At 44.9% G+C, this 16384-nt stretch overlaps 1 long non-coding RNA gene across 1 annotated transcript in view; it reads left to right on the top strand.

Moving 5' to 3' along the window:
• Positions 1-7274: 7274 nt before the first annotated feature.
• The window catches only part of LOC134956960 (uncharacterized), a 67299-nt gene continuing 58189 nt past the window's right edge, over positions 7275-16384 (top strand). The window contains exon 1 of the long non-coding RNA XR_010186337.1: positions 7275-7329. This is a non-coding gene — a long non-coding RNA (uncharacterized LOC134956960). The remainder of the gene's footprint in view (positions 7330-16384) is intronic.

Genomic DNA, 16384 nt, shown 5'->3' with positions numbered 1-16384 from the left:
TCCATGCTTAGCTGAGGCAGCTCACGGGCTGACTCATCTGGGCAAGGAAGGGATGTGCAAGTTGGTAAGAGCATATTGGTGTGCCCCAGGATTTTCTTCTCATGCGAGTAAAAGGGCAATGTCATGCCTTACCTGTCTGAGAAAGAACATCGGAAAGGCAATACCTACAGAACCATCTCATATCCCACCTGCCGGCGGCCCTTTCCAGGTAATACAGATTGACTTTATTCAATTACCCCCTTGTCGAAATTTGAAATATGTACTTGTTTGTATAGATGTTTTCTCAAATTGGGTCGAAGCGTTTCCAGCGGCCACAAATACCGCTATGTTTACTGCTAAGAAAATTGTGCAGGAATTTGTATGTAGATATGGTATCCCTAGAATTATCGAAAGTGATAGGGGTACCCATTTTACAGGTGATGTCTTTCAAGGAATGTGTAAATTGATGGGAATTGATAGCAAGCTGCACACTCCATACCGTCCACAGGCGAGTGCGAAAGTGGAAAGAGTGAACAGCACTATTAAAAATAAACTGAGTAAAGTGATGGCAGAGACAGGATTGACATGGCCAGAAGCTTTACCCATTGTACTGTACAGCATCAGAACCACTCCCAGATCCCCTCTTAATCTGTCTCCCTTTGAGATCTTGTTTGGTCGACAACCGCATGTTATGATTAACCCTCAGGATGATTTGAAGTGTAACAATGAAGTGACTGTAAAACACTTGATTAACATGAGTAAACAGTTGAGGAATCAAAATGATAATCTGAAGTTAGTGATTCCTGATTTACCAGATAGTAATTGTCATGACATTGAACCTGGGGATTATGTAATGATACGGAATTTTCTACGCTCAGGTTGCCTTATTGACAGATGGGAAGGACCATACCAGGTCTTATTGACTAGCACTACAGCATTGAAGGTTGCTGAGAGAGAGACTTGGGTTCATTCGTCCCACTGTAAAAAGGTTGCTGATCCAGGGAGGTCCCGTGATAAGGAACAGACGGTAGAGGTTGTATCACTGGAGTGTCTGTTCCAGGAAGATTGAGGCGGCACCTGAGCATTGAAAATCACAAGACCAAAAGCAGTTGTCGATCCCCTGTTCCCTTTTATTGTTTTTCTCCAACTTCCCATCCCCTCTCCTTCAAATTATTTTTTCCCCCTTCTCATTCTTCTCCGTTTCCTCCTACAAGATGGACTTGCCCCAAGAGACTGTGATCCGGATTTTCCTGTTGACCATGATGTTGACCAGAGCAGTCTGTTCCGGCGAGAGTACCATGGAGGTCGAGAGAGGTTCTGGAATGGGTTCTGATGACAGAGATGGAGGCGTAGTTTTCCAAGAACAACATAATCAACAAGCAAAGGCGAGTATCAGAAAACGATCCGATAGCATTGACCATAGAAGGAATTGTGAAGGATTGTTAGCTGAAGAAAACTGTATCTGTCGGCTCTGTAACAATGTCATTGAGGATGGGTGCATAAAGAAATGCCAATCCAGTTTTAATATCCATATGGACCGGCATCCATTGAGTGACTATCACTCCTTAGTGGGTAGTGTGTTAAATAAAACAGATTGTTGGGTATGCTCTCAAGTACCTCAAGGTCATAGCAAATCAGGGCTAGTACCATTTCCTTTAACGTTAGGGGAGGTACTTGAGTTAAGTGGTGGGAGACCGGTGGACAGGAGGTTTAATATCTCCAGCCCTCCTAGTTTGAAGCTCCACCAATACCATGTGGATAGGTCCCTATTATGTTTTAACATCTCCAATCCCCGAAAGCCGGGAAATTGGGAAGTGTCATGGAGTAATCAAACCATGACCTTTTCGCATAGAGCAGATAGAATGCCTACAGATACAGAGCTTATACGCCACATAGCCAGTAGAGGAAAATCTTTCCGGTATAGGTATACCTTAGGAAATAGGATTACGAGAGTTGGAGAGGTATCACCAGGATACTGTGCACATATCGTACAACCTGATACGTGTACTAAGCAGATGGAAGAATTAGGGTTAGGAGATTTCACATGGAAGGTGTGTAATATGGTTATGTCCTACTCCGTCCCATATGTTCTCCCCGATGATGCATATTTCATATGCGGGAGAAAGGCGTATAAGTGGCTTGCCCCAAACTCTGAAGGATTGTGTTATATTGGAAAAGTACTGCCTGAAGTAATGACTGTATCACATGACAAAATGAAAGACATACACCGTGTTGCCCAAACTCCTTATACTCACACCCATTACGAGCACGTAGTTAAACGGCACCTGAAAGAAAGAACAGAGCACCCGGCCTCTGACATGATCCATGAATCCACCGGGATTCAGTTTCTAATCGCGCTAGATATCACTCGCACCGCTAGAGGAGTGTTGAATTATAAATACATATCTGCGCTCGCCAATTTGTTAGATAATATCACTGAAATGGATGATGACACGTTTAGGTATACTGGAAGAGAACTTCAGGCTTATAAAACAGAACTGGTACAGCATAGAATGGTTCTTAATTACCTCACAGCAGTGACAGGCGGATATTGTGTCACACTGGCAACACAATACGGCGTGAAATGTTGCACATATATTACGAATAGCACCGAGGACCCGGTCGAGGTCATAGACCAAAAGATGGACGATATTCTCCAACTGAAGTGGGAATTTCGCAGGAGACACAATCTCACTCTTGCTGCTGTAGGTAATGAGCTGACTGGTTGGGTGTCATGGTTGAACCCGCGAAATTGGTTCTCTGGTTTAGGAGACTGGGCTCAAGGAGTCATAATGGATGTTGGGAAGTTTCTCCTATGTATCTTAGGTGTTATCATAACGATTGGTTTTATATTTAGATGCGGTCAGGCTTTAATGAGGTGCAATCGTCGTACTAGGGTAATGAGTTTAAGGAGCAAGGAAACTGTAATTCCAATGGACTTGATTTATGACCCAAATGTAGAAACAATGATGTGATGAAAATGCGATTTCTACGGTCCGTTTCTTTCACCTGTTTTTCCGTTTCCTCCAAGGTAAAAAAAAAAGACCCACTTGGACGAGGAATTTGATGAGCCGATATACAGACAACAGAGAGATTAAAGAAGAAGTTTTGACAACCTGATACACAGATTTTTGATGAACTATGCCATGGATCCCCAGTTTCCCTAGAAATTTTAAAATTACGCTAGCCCAACACTTTTGTAAATCTATGGACATTGACAGCTTTTGCTCGCACCTCATGGGCAAAAGCACAAAGAAGACTGCATTCAACAGACACCAAACAAGACCTCAATCGACGAATGTACATTTACCTGACATAGAATACCACCGCATTTACCGTAATTATGTCTTTTCTTCATTTCTACAACCCTCAGGTAATGACACACATAGTCGATAGGGAATACAGGCACAGATATCAGCAATCACATATCTCCCCCATTCATGTATCATCAACTAAAATGTGCTCCCCCATTTTGTAACAACCAAAGCCGAAAAGAGCTCGGTAAAGTTTGACAGCCCATCCACAGACCCGTACCACGGGATAAGAAGGAATTCAAATGTATACTTCGCAATACCTCGAAGCTTGATTTAAAACACGTACGGCATGATGATACATGACCCCCAAACACAGATTCATACACACATGCTTCTGCTATCTCACTAGGTCATACCCTTTTCCTACCTTCTCCTCTCCTCCCATACCCAACCATGTAAATGTATTAACCCCTGACATATATTTTTCTCTTTTGAAATGTTTTAGAAGGTGGCAGTTATTATTGACTGCCAAAGGGTGGACTGTCAAAGTCAGAAAAATATCTCTATGCACACTACCATATTTGCACCTCACACAGGTCCGTGCTGCGCATGCGTGCGCTCTCCCGTACGTGCGCATACTCACAGTCGCGGGCACCCGCAGGCGCACGGTATGCGTATTTACGGTAGAGTTTATGTGATCGTAGCGTGCGACTCAATCGTTACATATTTTCACTATATAATGTATTTTGTAGATCATGGTCCCTTTGATAGATTCTGAAAGTTTGGTTAACATAGCATGTTCCTGAACAGAGAGATCCCTCTTTGTATTGTACGAAGGGTCTAACAGGGGTCATACAGTGGTGTTTGGTACCCATCGGAAGAATATTTAAATAGCAATATTCCGGTGTTGGTTTGGAGTGGATTAATCGCTCGTGCGAATAGTTATGGACATAAGAAGTTTATGTCCATTTACTATTATTTGTTCTTATTTAGTCATGCGGCGGGAAACTCAGTGTCCCACCCACCTGAACAGTTGGAAGCAGTCACAGCCCACCTGTATGAATCAACCTATGACCTTTTGTTATAATGCGAAGCCGAATTCCTGTGTCCAATGAACAATGAGATTGTAGGGACCATTGAATTGCATTGTGTGTGGGGCATAAATAGGCAGGCCGACCATATCCAGTGCACTCTCTTCAACGGTTCTCATTGCTGATAATCGGGAGCTGGATATCGAGGCGCATGCAATCGTTTCCCCTTGTGCGTAAGTGTTTCTCCGCAACTATATTGATCTTCTTGTTATTGTGGGCCAATTTCTCTCTCTCTCTCTCTCCTCCTCTTTTTCTCTTATTTTCCCTTAAATAGTAATTGTATTATATTTCCTGTGTAGTTATCTGGTTAGGTAGTCTATGTTATATTGTAGTGTATGATTTGTATTTGTATTAATTCTTTTGCAAGTATAACATTCATAATATATATATATTAGGCGTTGGACCCTAAGCACGGTATCTGTGTAATTCTTATAGTGTTAAGTATTCTCAGAGCGTCGGTGACGCTCATTCAGCTTTTGAGTTAATAAGGTTACACTAGGTTGCATCTACACCCTATCTCTACACTAAGGTTTTACAGCATATTTCATTGTTTATGGTTTAGATTTAAAGGTTTAACATTGTGAGCGTCAGCGCCGCTCGTGATCTCCTCGTGGTCTCGAGCGTCCGCTACGCTGATAGCGTAGCATTACGGTAGTCGCTCACCTATAAGTGTGCCCGATACCAACAGCGTATTCTCGTGAGCGTCTGTATCGCTCGAGCAGCCCGCTCCCGATACAGCGTCCGTTACGCTATAGTGAACCATTACGTTAGTCAACAGCCAATAGCGTGCCTGCCTGTGATCTCTTGGCCGTGAGCGAACGTGACGCTTGAGCGTCTCGACCACGGCTAAGCGATTGTTACGCAACAAGCGTACCCTTACGGTACTTCATACGTAAATAGCGTACAGTGTTCTTAGACCTCACAAAGGGTTTTATATACGATAAATATCTAGCTTTATCACGACAAACTAAAAAAGTCAAAAATACTAATGAACGACAGTTTGCATTTGTATGCAAGTATAACAACTGTGCTCAAGAAATAAAAAATATAATTTTTAAAAACTAGAGTACTTAAACAGGACAAAGTCTTGGGTGAAATACTACCTTCCAGACCTTGTATAGTATATAAGAAAAATAGATCATTGAAGTCATTATTGGCACCCAGTCATTTGGGTCCAAAAGAGCACAATGAAATTCCTGAAGGTTCTAAATGGTTAACTACAAAACCACTAGGATGTTTTAGGTGTGGTAAATCCAGATGCACTACATGTACCTATATGCTGAGGAAAACTACCACTATTAATTTACCTGGGAATGCAGATGCTTATAAACTTGAAACATTTATGAATTGTGACTCCAGGTTCATTATCTATCTACTCACTTGTGGATGCGGTTTGCACTATGTAGGCAGAACAACGAGGGCAATCCATGTAAGATTTATGGAACATCGGAGAAACATTATAAAACGTAATACTCTACATAGTGTCTCACGCCATTTCAATCTAATCCATGGTGGTGATCCTAAAGGTCTATCAGTAGTATGTGTAGAACATATTGCACCGACACCAAGAGGAGGAGATAGATTCAATAAATTGTGCTGTAGAGAGATCTACTGGATGTTTAAATTCAATTCGCTACACCCAGACGGATTGAATGAACACATTGAACTTAACACCATACCCTAAGACATATGTGATCTTTGCTGAGTCTCTTGTCCTCTTTATGTTTTACATTTGTATGTGTGTGTGCACATATATGTGTATATATTTATGTATGGATATATGTGTTCACATGTATCTAATCTTGCCGTCTCTTTTTCACCTCAGCTCGTTAATGAGCATTAAGATGGATGTATATGTTCTGGTAGTATATCTATTAGAATTCTTCTGGTCTCTTCATTTAGTTACACTGTTTTATACATAGTTTTGAAATCCAGTGATATGACTAGTTCCCATAAAATATTGAAAATATCGAATTTCTTCCTATCATACTACTATAGTTTAGTGATATTTTGTATTCCATATTGTCAGTCTATGTATATATTCTATCATTATATTTTATCCTCCCTTTTTATATATATATTTTTTATTTTTTTTATTTTTTTTATTCATCCATTCATTTATTATTTTTTACTTTTTATAATTTTTTTATTCTTTATTTATTATCTTTTCTCAATAGGAGTGTCCCCGACAGAAATCTGCCTATGTATCTTTTTCTTCTTACAAACATTGCTTTAATTGCATTGAGAAAATATTTCCTTTTTGTATGTTGTACCTCGTCCCATTGCCACATGGCACTTACAAATAAGAGTGCTAGCTGGACGTTTTTCAATGAACCCGCACAGGATATCTTGTTAGTATTATTGAGTATTATGGGGGTAATTCCAAGTTGATCGCAGCAGGATTTTTGATAGCAATTGGGCAAAACCATGTGCATTGCAGGGGAGGCAGATATAACATGTGCAGAGAGAGTTAGATTTGGGTGGGTTATTTTATTTCTGTGCAGGGTAAATACTGGCTGCTTTATTTTTACACTGCAAATTAGATTGCAGATTGAACACACCCCACCCAAATCTAACTCTCTCTGCACATGTTATATCTGCCTCCTCTGCAGTGCACATGGTTATGCCCAATTGCTAACAAAAATCCTGCTGCGATCAACTTGGAATTACCCCCTATATTGTCTCTGCCGAGTCCGCCGTCTTCCGATTTGGATACCATAACTTCCTGATTCTGGTTACTATAGTAACACTGACACGCAGCGGCAGTATGAGTGGAACACAACGTTCCGTCCTGCCGCCTGCGCTACTTAAAACTATTGCTGTGGTCCGGTCACATGGCCAAACAAAACCATGTGACCGGATAATCACCTAATATGGGCCCTTTCTGGCCAGCAACCTCAATGGGGGACGCCCAGCATTTCTGGAATTGGGCGAGACCTGGTCATGTGGTCGGGAGGTACCATGTGACCAGGAAACACTTCAGAAAACTCCAGCTGACTATTAAAGTTATGTATGATTTTTCTCATAAATACTGCTTGTTTCTTAAATTTGTTATTATATTATATCACAGGTACCAGTGTGATTGCCTTCTGACTAGTAATAGTTTTATTATGATTAGTATTTGAATGTGATGTTTTTTGAATTTTAATTATTCCAATCAAGTGCTTCAGTTTGTCCCTAATTGGGAGGGTATTTAAATCAGCTCTGGGAAGCTCTAGACATATTCTCCTGAGGAAGTTGGCAGCAAATAAGACCAGCGATACGGGTCGAGCTTTTATTCCATGACCACAGACATCCCTTCTACCTGACGATGCTGAAGTAAGCTTCTTATTCGGCCAGCTTCTTATTCACTTCTTATTCAAGCACTAGCTTCTTATTCACTTCTTATTCGAACTCCAGCTTCTTATTCAGATCATTCAGTTTTGCAAGGGTTAATGAGTCTTGGGTAACAAATTTGACACCGGAAATCAACAGAGTAGGTTCCCTTACATATGACCCACTTGTATTTTGCCTGGCCCAACGCTGTTTTGGGCATGAAATACACTGGCAAAGTGGGCACACACACCATATTTTACCATTTTGAATAAGTAGCTGTCGTTTTGCAAGGGTTAACCAGTCTTGGGCCACAAATCTGACACCTGAAATCAACAGAGGGTGGTCACTTACATATGACGCAGTTGTATTTTGCTTGGCCCAACGCTGTTTTGGGCATGAAATACACTGGCAAAGTGGGCACACACACCATATTTTACCATTTTGAATAAGTAGCTGTAGTTTTGCAAGGGTTAACAAGTCTTGGGCCACAAATCTGACACCGGAAATCAACAGAGGGTGGTCACTTACATATGACGCAGTTGTATTTTGCTTGGCCCAACGCTGTTTTGGGCATGAAATACACTGGCAAAGTGGGCACACACACCATATTTTACCATTTTGAATAAGTAGCTGTAGTTTTGCAAGGGTTAACCAGTCTTGGGCCACAAATCTGACACCTGAAATCAACAGAGGGTGGTCACTTACATATGACGCAGTTGTATTTTGCTTGGCCCAACGCTGTTTTGGGCATGAAATACACTGGCAAAGTGGGCACACACACCATATTTTACCATTTTGAATAAGTAGCTGTAGTTTAGCAAGGGTTAACTAGTCTTGGGCCACAAATTTGACCCCCAAAAACAACAGAGGGTGGTCACTTGCATGTGACCCACTTGTATTTTGCCTGGCCCAACGCTGTTTTGGGCATGAAATACACTGGCAAAGTGGGCACACACACCATATTTTACCATTTTGAATAAGTAGCTGTAGTTTAGCAAGGGTTAACTAGTCTTGGGCCACAAATTTGACCCTCAAAAACAACAGAGGGTGGTCACTTGCATGTGACCCACTTGTATTTTGCCTGGCCCAACGCTGTTTTGGGCATGAAATACACTGGCAAAGTGGGCACACACACCATATTTTACCATTTTGAATAAGTAGCTGTAGTTTTGCAAGGGTTAACAAGTCTTGGGCCACAAATCTGACACCTGAAATCAACAGAGGGTGGTCACTTACATATGACGCAGTTGTATTTTGCTTGGCCCAACGCTGTTTTGGGCATGAAATACACTGGCAAAGTGGGCACACACACCATATTTTGCCATTTTGAATAAGTTTGAATAAGTAGCTGTAGTTTAGCAAGGGTTAACAAGTCTTGGGCCACAAATTTGACCCCCAAAAACAACAGAGGGTGGTCACTTGCATGTGACCCACTTGTATTTTGCCTGGCCCAACGCTGTTTTGGGCATGAAATACACTGGCAAAGTGGTCACACACACCATATTTTACCATTTTGAATAAGTAGCTGTAGTTTTGCAAGGGTTAACAAGTCTTGGGCCACAAATCTGACACCCAAAAACAACAGAGGGTGGTCACTTACATATGACGCAGTTGTATTTTGCTTGGCCCAACGCTGTTTTGGGCATGAAATACACTGGCAAAGTGGGCACACACACCATATTTTGCCATTTTAAATAAGTTTGAATAAGTAGCTGTAGTTTAGCAAGGGTTAACTAGTCTTGGGCCACAAATTTGACACCTGAGACTGGAGGAGGCTGCACAGGAGAGAGCTCTTAGGCCCTGGTCCTTTTCTGAAGCCTGCAGTGTTTCCCCTGGGAGCCTCCCAGGGGAGGATGGATCCTCCTGGGGAGGACGATGATGGCGAGTCCCGGGCTGCTGGGCCCGAAGGAGGCCCCAGGATTTCTGGCCTGCATACAGCCATGGAAGTTCCAGCATTGGGAGATTCGGTCAGTGTGGCAGCCCCAGTGATTGTGGACCCTGTGAAGAAACAGGATCCCCAACTGGTGACCCCCAAACCACGGGACTCTGGCTCTCCAGGTGAGGAAAACCGGGGGGGTGATATGGCGAAGGTACCTGCCTGTGGTGAAGCGGGGGATGCTGTGGTCTTTGATAGCAGCTCAGAATCCTCTATGGATGAATATGTGAATATGAGCCTGGAAGAGTTAAAAACGGAGCAGTCTCGTTTAACCTCTCGTCTTTCCCTCAAGAGAAGGAAACGAAATACTTGTAGCAGTCGTGAGAGAGCTCTCCTAAAGGATGAGATTTGGGAGCTAAGTACTAGCCTGGCTGCAGTAAAGGAAAGAATTAAAGTGTTATGTGATCTGGCACTTTCTCAGGAGAAAGAATTGTTGATAAAGTCCTTACCTGAGCAGGATTGTGGGGGCAGTAGCAGCTCGGTCCCAGCAGTTTCTGTATCTGCATCAGCATTGTGTAGTCAGGTACTGTCTCAGGGGAAACAGGAGTTGCAGGAATCTCTGCCTGAACAGGATGGCGGTGGCGGCCTGGTCCTGGCAAGTTCAGTAGCAGCATCAGAGCCTCCAGTGGAGTGTATGGAGGTGGGAGTCCAGCCTATGGAGAAGGAAGTGGCTGTCAGGAGCTGTGATGGAAGTGATGTTTCTAAGATCGTGCATGATGCTGCAGATATCGTGGAAAGACCAATGATGGCAGTATCTGGTGGCTTCCAAATGGGGGAGGCGTCTCTCCTGGAGGGAGTGCTGGGTGGTGACGGTGCAGGGGGCGTGGCGGTTGCTGGGGTAATGGCAGATGCTGGCACTCTTGTGGCTGTCGATGCTCCCTGTGGACTTGTCCCCGAAACGCTTGCCTCTAAAGTTGCAAGTGTGGGTGCGGCGCGGGCCGTGGTTGATGCTGAGGCTGGCCATCCCTGTAAGCCTGCGGTGGCTGGCTCTGGCTTAGTCGCTGTGGTGGCTGAGGGAGGCGGGGCCAAAGACGTATCGGGTATGACATCGCAGGTGACATCATTACCCACATCGATGGGTGTTTCAAAGTACGAAGCCGTGCCGAAAGAGGGGCAGAGATTGGCTCAAGGACTGCCAGCTGTAGATAAGAGCAAATTAACCCCTGAAGAAGTTATGTTGGTAGAAACTGTATATGGTAACATGGATATGCCGGTGAGGGCTCTAGCAGCTGTGAATTTGTTTCAGGCGAACCAGGCCAGGATGACTGGTGGGGTGGGGAGTGTGGGAATAGGGGCTGGTAGTGGTCTGGCACCTGAAGGGCTCCCTGTAACTCCCTCTGAGGTTAGGCCGGGTGCTGGTTCATATGCTAATTCTTTGGCTGCTCCTGGTCGGCCGAGTGCTGGTCCTCAGTTCGGGGTGAGTGGGGGTCAGCTCATAAGAAGAAGAAATGTGGTGCAGTTCACATGGGTAGGGGATGGGGAGGCTCCTTCGAAGTCGGAATTCTTAGGTATGATCTTCTCGCTGGGGTTTGAGGCTGCAGATCTTTTCGCATGCATTCACCCAGTGAGAACTCCAGATTTTGACCTGAGCTTCCTCTCCCTGAATGGCCTGCAGGCCTTTGGCTCCCGTTGGGAGAAAAACAAGATGAAGGAACCATATTGTTTTTTCAAAGCCCATACCATCACGAGACAGGACAGGGTTAAGATCACTGTGTTGGTGCGTAACGAATCACTGCCCCCTGCTGATATTATATATTGGTTGTCTAGGTCTTGTACAGTACTCTCTCCTTTGGTAAAGTTTGATCATACTAGGGGGGTCTGGGGTGGTGCCTATTCGGCCTTTGTGAGGTTACACCAGGTAGGGGCTGAGACAAGACACATACCTTCCGCTGCTTACATTGGCCGTGATCGGCTCCAGTGTTTTTATCCTGGGCAACCCAGAACCTGTCATAAGTGTGGTGACTTTCGTCACCTCAGTAGCGATTGTGGGGTGATTAAATGTGCTTTGTGTGGCCAGTTGGGGCATGGGTCCCGGGAATGCAGCAAGGTCAGGTGTAATCTTTGCGGTACAGTTGGTCATCCCTACAGTCGATGCCCTAAGGCTTCGCATAATTATAGTGCAGGGGTGGAAGAAGTGGTGCCGGAGGTTGGTCCTGGTCACGAAAGTAGCGTACCGGTTACTGTGCAGCATCAGGACATCTCGAAGAGAATAGAAGATGGTGGGAAAGAGAAGGTTCAGCCTGAAAAGGGGGAGGCATCCTTTCAGATCGTGAATAAAGGGAGGAGGAGGAAGCCTAAAAAAAAGGAGGCAGATTTTATTTGCTCAAATAGGTTTGATGTCCTGTCTTCTTCTGATGATGAAGAAGAGGGGGAGGTGGTCATGGTTGGGGGAAAAGAATTAGTTTTTGTCCCAAATGTTTCAAAAAATAGAAAGCCAAAGCAGGCCTCTAATCTGTCAGTTGCTGGGAAGGAGGTTGTGGCTAAGGATAAACAGGGAAAAACGGGACAAGGTAAAGCCCAAAGCAAAACTAAGCACTTGGAAAGAAATGGTTCTCAGGGGGAGCTGGAGTGGGACCCTGTGGGGATACAGTTGAGCCAGGCTGTAGGATCCCTGTTAGACGTGGTTGAAGTAGCTCAGTGTCCAGAAGGGAAAGTCCCTCATTCTTCAGATGAGGTGTTGGTGGTTGATGAAACTCCTGGGTCCCCTGGTGGGGGTGGTCCCGGAGGCGGCTCCTTTGTTAGTACCCCAAGGGCTCCTGATCCGGATCCTCCCCCGGACGAGGTGGTAAAGGTGGAGGGGTGTGTTGTTGGGGAGGGGATTGGTAGGAAGGGGTCCGAGAGTCTACTTAGTGAGACTGTGGTCCCTGTTGCTGATAGTGTGAGTGAGGAGGATGGGGAGGAGGAAGAGATCTCCCTGTCTGATGAGGATGCTATCCCTTTTGGGGTGGCATGTAAAAGAGTTGGATCCTCGGATGAGGACTCTAAAAGACAAGCAAAGAAAAAGTGAATGGGATCCTACTTCTATAATCCAAGAAACATGGATCCCCAACCTATGCGATGTGCCACCATTAATGTGGCTTCCGTGTTTTCCGAACGTGCTCGTTTCTTGGCCTTTGATTTTTTTCAACACGGTTGATGTTGATTTTTTATTTTTGCAGGAGACCAGGATAGGTGACCTGGCCACACTTCATCGGGCCAAAGGTCAGTGGAGGCGTGGGCCTTCCTTCTGGTCTCTTGCGGCCGAGCCGTACGGTGGGTTGGCAGTGCTTTTTACTGATATGGTAAACGTGCACAGGATTATAGAATTACAGGTAGGTAGGTGCATGGTTTTGGATGTCAACCTGAGAGGACATGATCTGAGATTAATAAACATCTATGGGCCCCAAACAGCTTGGGACAGGAAATGTCTTTTCAGGGAGATAAAACCGTTTCTCTTTACGGCCCGGCAGATCATCTTTGGCGGTGATTTTAACACCGTCATTAGGCCAAAAGATAGGGGAGTCACAAAGATGACCCTGGGCTATGATTCCAATTTTTTAGTTAGCATGATTAGAGAGGCTGGTCTGGTCGATGTGCATGTTCGCCATTTCCCAGACCTCACTGGTTTCACCTATCATTGTGGCAGCCGTAGGTCTAGAATAGATAGGTTTTTTGTTAAGGAGTCCTCGAAAACTTTGCCTCCTGAGACAAAGCCAGTAGAGTTCTCCGACCACGTTTTTCTGTGTGTTGCTTTGAACGTCTCAGAAACCCCTCAGAAAGGGCGGGGCCTTTGGCGTTTGAATTCCGGGCTCCTGAAGGAGGAGGGGGTTAGACAGTCCTTTAGAGACTTTTTTCAACTGCAGGAAACACTTCTGGAGGCTGGTTGGAGTAGATCTGAGTGGTGGGAGGAGTGTAAAAAGAGGACTCAAAGGTTTTTTCAAAGGCTGGTAGCCAGGAGAAACTTGACAAAAAGATGTATCTACCAGAGCCTGAGAAAGGAACTAGATTTCTTGATCTCTGGGCATGGGGATTGTGGGGAAATCTCCCGGGTGAAGGCTCAGATGAGAGAATATCAGTATGATCGTCTGGCTTCTTTGATTTTGGAGAGGGATTATGGAAAATACCACTCGCCTGATCCCTACCAGAGTTGCAGAAAATCAGTTGATTTGAGGGAGGTCCGGGTCCTGTTTGATGACCAGGGTACTCTTCGTGGAGACAGGGAGGGTATTTTGGGAGTCATCAGGTCTTATTACTCCGACCTTTTGTCTGAGCAGCCACTCATTAGAGAGAGGATGGATCGGTTCCTGGGGGAGACACCTGGGCTTGAGCAGCTTGATCCTTCTTTTGACTCTTTGGGGAATGATGTGACAGTGGAGGAGGTCAAGAAGGCTATAGACGGTTTGTCTATAAAAAAAATCTCCAGGCCCAGATGGGTTAACATCTGAATTTTTTAAAGTTTTCTCAGACATCTTGGCTCCTCATCTTGTAGAGGTATTTAATGAAAGCCTGGGTGAGGGAGTGCTCCCTCCCTCTGAGATCCTCTGCTCTCATATTATTGTCTAAAGGTAAGGACCCAGCCCGTATTGAGAATTGGCGCCCCATCGCTCTTCTCAATACGGACAGAAAGATTCTGGCAAAGGTACTCTTTAATCGGCTGATGGAAGTTTCCGGGCTGTTACTTTCCCCGTCTCAGCATTGCACTGTAAAGGGTCGAAGCACCTTTAGTGCTGTCCTTGGCATCCGGGAGGCCATGGAGCAATGTCGTGCTGAAAAATGGGGTAAGTATTTGCTGGCATTGGACCAGTCCAAGGCTTTTGACCGGGTTAATCATCAGTACCTGTGGGCTGTGCTGGAAAGGTATGGTCTTCCAGTAAGGGTGGTAGATTGGCTACGTGTCATTTACAAACAGGCTGAGAGCTTCCCGCTTGTCAATGGTTGGGTTGGGCCCGCATTTTCGGTTGACTCGGGTGTCCGTCAGGGGTGTCCCCTGAGCCCCCTTCTATACGTATTCGCAATTGACCCCTTTGTGCGGAGGATTGAGTGCGGTACTGTTGCAGGGGTGCAGCTGGGCCCTGGGCTACCACTGAGGGTGGCGGCCTACGCGGATGACGTTACTGTGGTCGTGTCGTCTGTGGCAGAGGCGCGTGACATGGAACGTCTTATCTGCGAGTATTCTGAGGCTTCGTGCTCCAGGATCAATCAGGACAAGTGTGAAGCTTTCTGGATGGGGGAGGAAGGTGACGAGTTTGCCCTTCCGGATAGTCTCCCCCGCGCCAGTCCAGAGATAAAAGTTCTAGGTATTAAATTTGGCCGTGGTGATTATGCCACTCAAAATTGGGATAAGAGGCTGGAAGATGCTACTAGAAAGGTGCAGTCCTGGAGAGGGTGGCAGCTCTCTTTCAGGGAAAGGGTTGATTTGTGCAAAACCTACTTGGTTCCGCTTTTCTTGTATGTCAGTTATGTGTGCTTTTTGCCACAATCTTTGTGGACCAGGATGTATTCTTTATTCTTCCTGATGTTATGGGGGAATAGAATGAATCTGGTCAAGAGAGGGATTACCTACAGATCGAGGGAACAAGGGGGGGCTGTGTATGGTCAACCCTGTAGTGTTTTTCGCTACAACTTTTTTAAAGCTAAATCTAGGGAGTTTGTTTTTAGAAACTCCCCCTCGATGGGTAGAAAGTTTTAGGGCCTGGGTGTCTCCCTTCCTCGGGTTATGGATGGATGGTGGCCGAGTAAAAACCCTTGGAGTCCGGCATGGCTACCTCCCGATCTACGTTATACTGTGCTTGAAGATGACAAGGCTTTGGGGGCTGGAGGTGGGTGAAGTCAAAAACTTCTCTAGAAGGGAGTTGGAGAGAAGAATTTTACAGACTCACTTCTATGCTCCGCTGTCATTAAGGGACTGCCCGGGCAGTGTCTGCTCAGATGGGTTGTCTCTGATTAATTCTCAGAGAATCCCACTGAAGTTCAGAGATATTGCCTGGCTTTCCTTCCAAGGGAGACTTTATGTGCGGGGTAATCTCAAGTGTCGAAGTGCCGATGATCGTGGTTGCCCACGTGAGGAATGTCTAGGGGAGGAGGAGACAATGGACCACTTCCTCCTTGAGTGTCCCTTCAATATAAAGGTTTGTAAAGCGGTTTCAAGGGCCTTATGCATCCCGTGCCTTTCGGGTCATAGTTACCCTGAGTGGGTTTATGGGACGTTCAAAGGGTATAAAGGATATGATTTAACCACAATTTTTTTAGTTAGTTTAGCAGTTAGGTTTCACACATGGGGTGCACGGTGTCAGGTTTCCCTCAGAGCAAAGGTCCTCCCCTGTGAAGTGGTGGTGGGAAATATTCTACACGAGATTAGGGGGATGATGGATATGGACAGGAGGAGGTTGGATGCTGTCGAGTGGTCCAGGCTCTGGCGCCACTTGAAACCCCCTTGAGTGGGTAGCAGAAATCCTTTTCTTGTTCATCTTTTGGCTTTCTGTTCTTCACTACCCCGTAGATTTTCTTTTTCTAGTTCTTTTGTTGAGACGGTTTACATGTGGCTAAAAGGTTTCATTCATTTTTTCATTGCTTCTGGTTATGATGTGTATTGTGTGTATAGTAGGTTGGTTTTGTCTAGATGATATATGTTAAGCTGTACTGGCAGTATGTGCAGCCATACAAGCTTTGTTGATTTCTGTTTGGTTAGCTAGACAACAATTCAGTTTATACTGTGTGTCTTGTTTTATGAATTTTATCATATTTGTATAATATATGTTGCAATTTTCTTAATAAAAAGATACCCACTTGTATTTTGCCTGGCCCAACGCTGTTTTGGGCATGAAATACAC

The sequence above is a fragment of the Pseudophryne corroboree genome, chromosome 9 (genome assembly GCF_028390025.1).
Source record: "Pseudophryne corroboree isolate aPseCor3 chromosome 9, aPseCor3.hap2, whole genome shotgun sequence".
In the NCBI taxonomy this organism is placed as follows: Eukaryota; Metazoa; Chordata; class Amphibia; order Anura; family Myobatrachidae; genus Pseudophryne; species Pseudophryne corroboree.
Note: the sequence above shows the minus strand (reverse complement) of the source record. Positions and strands in the feature narration are given on the sequence as shown.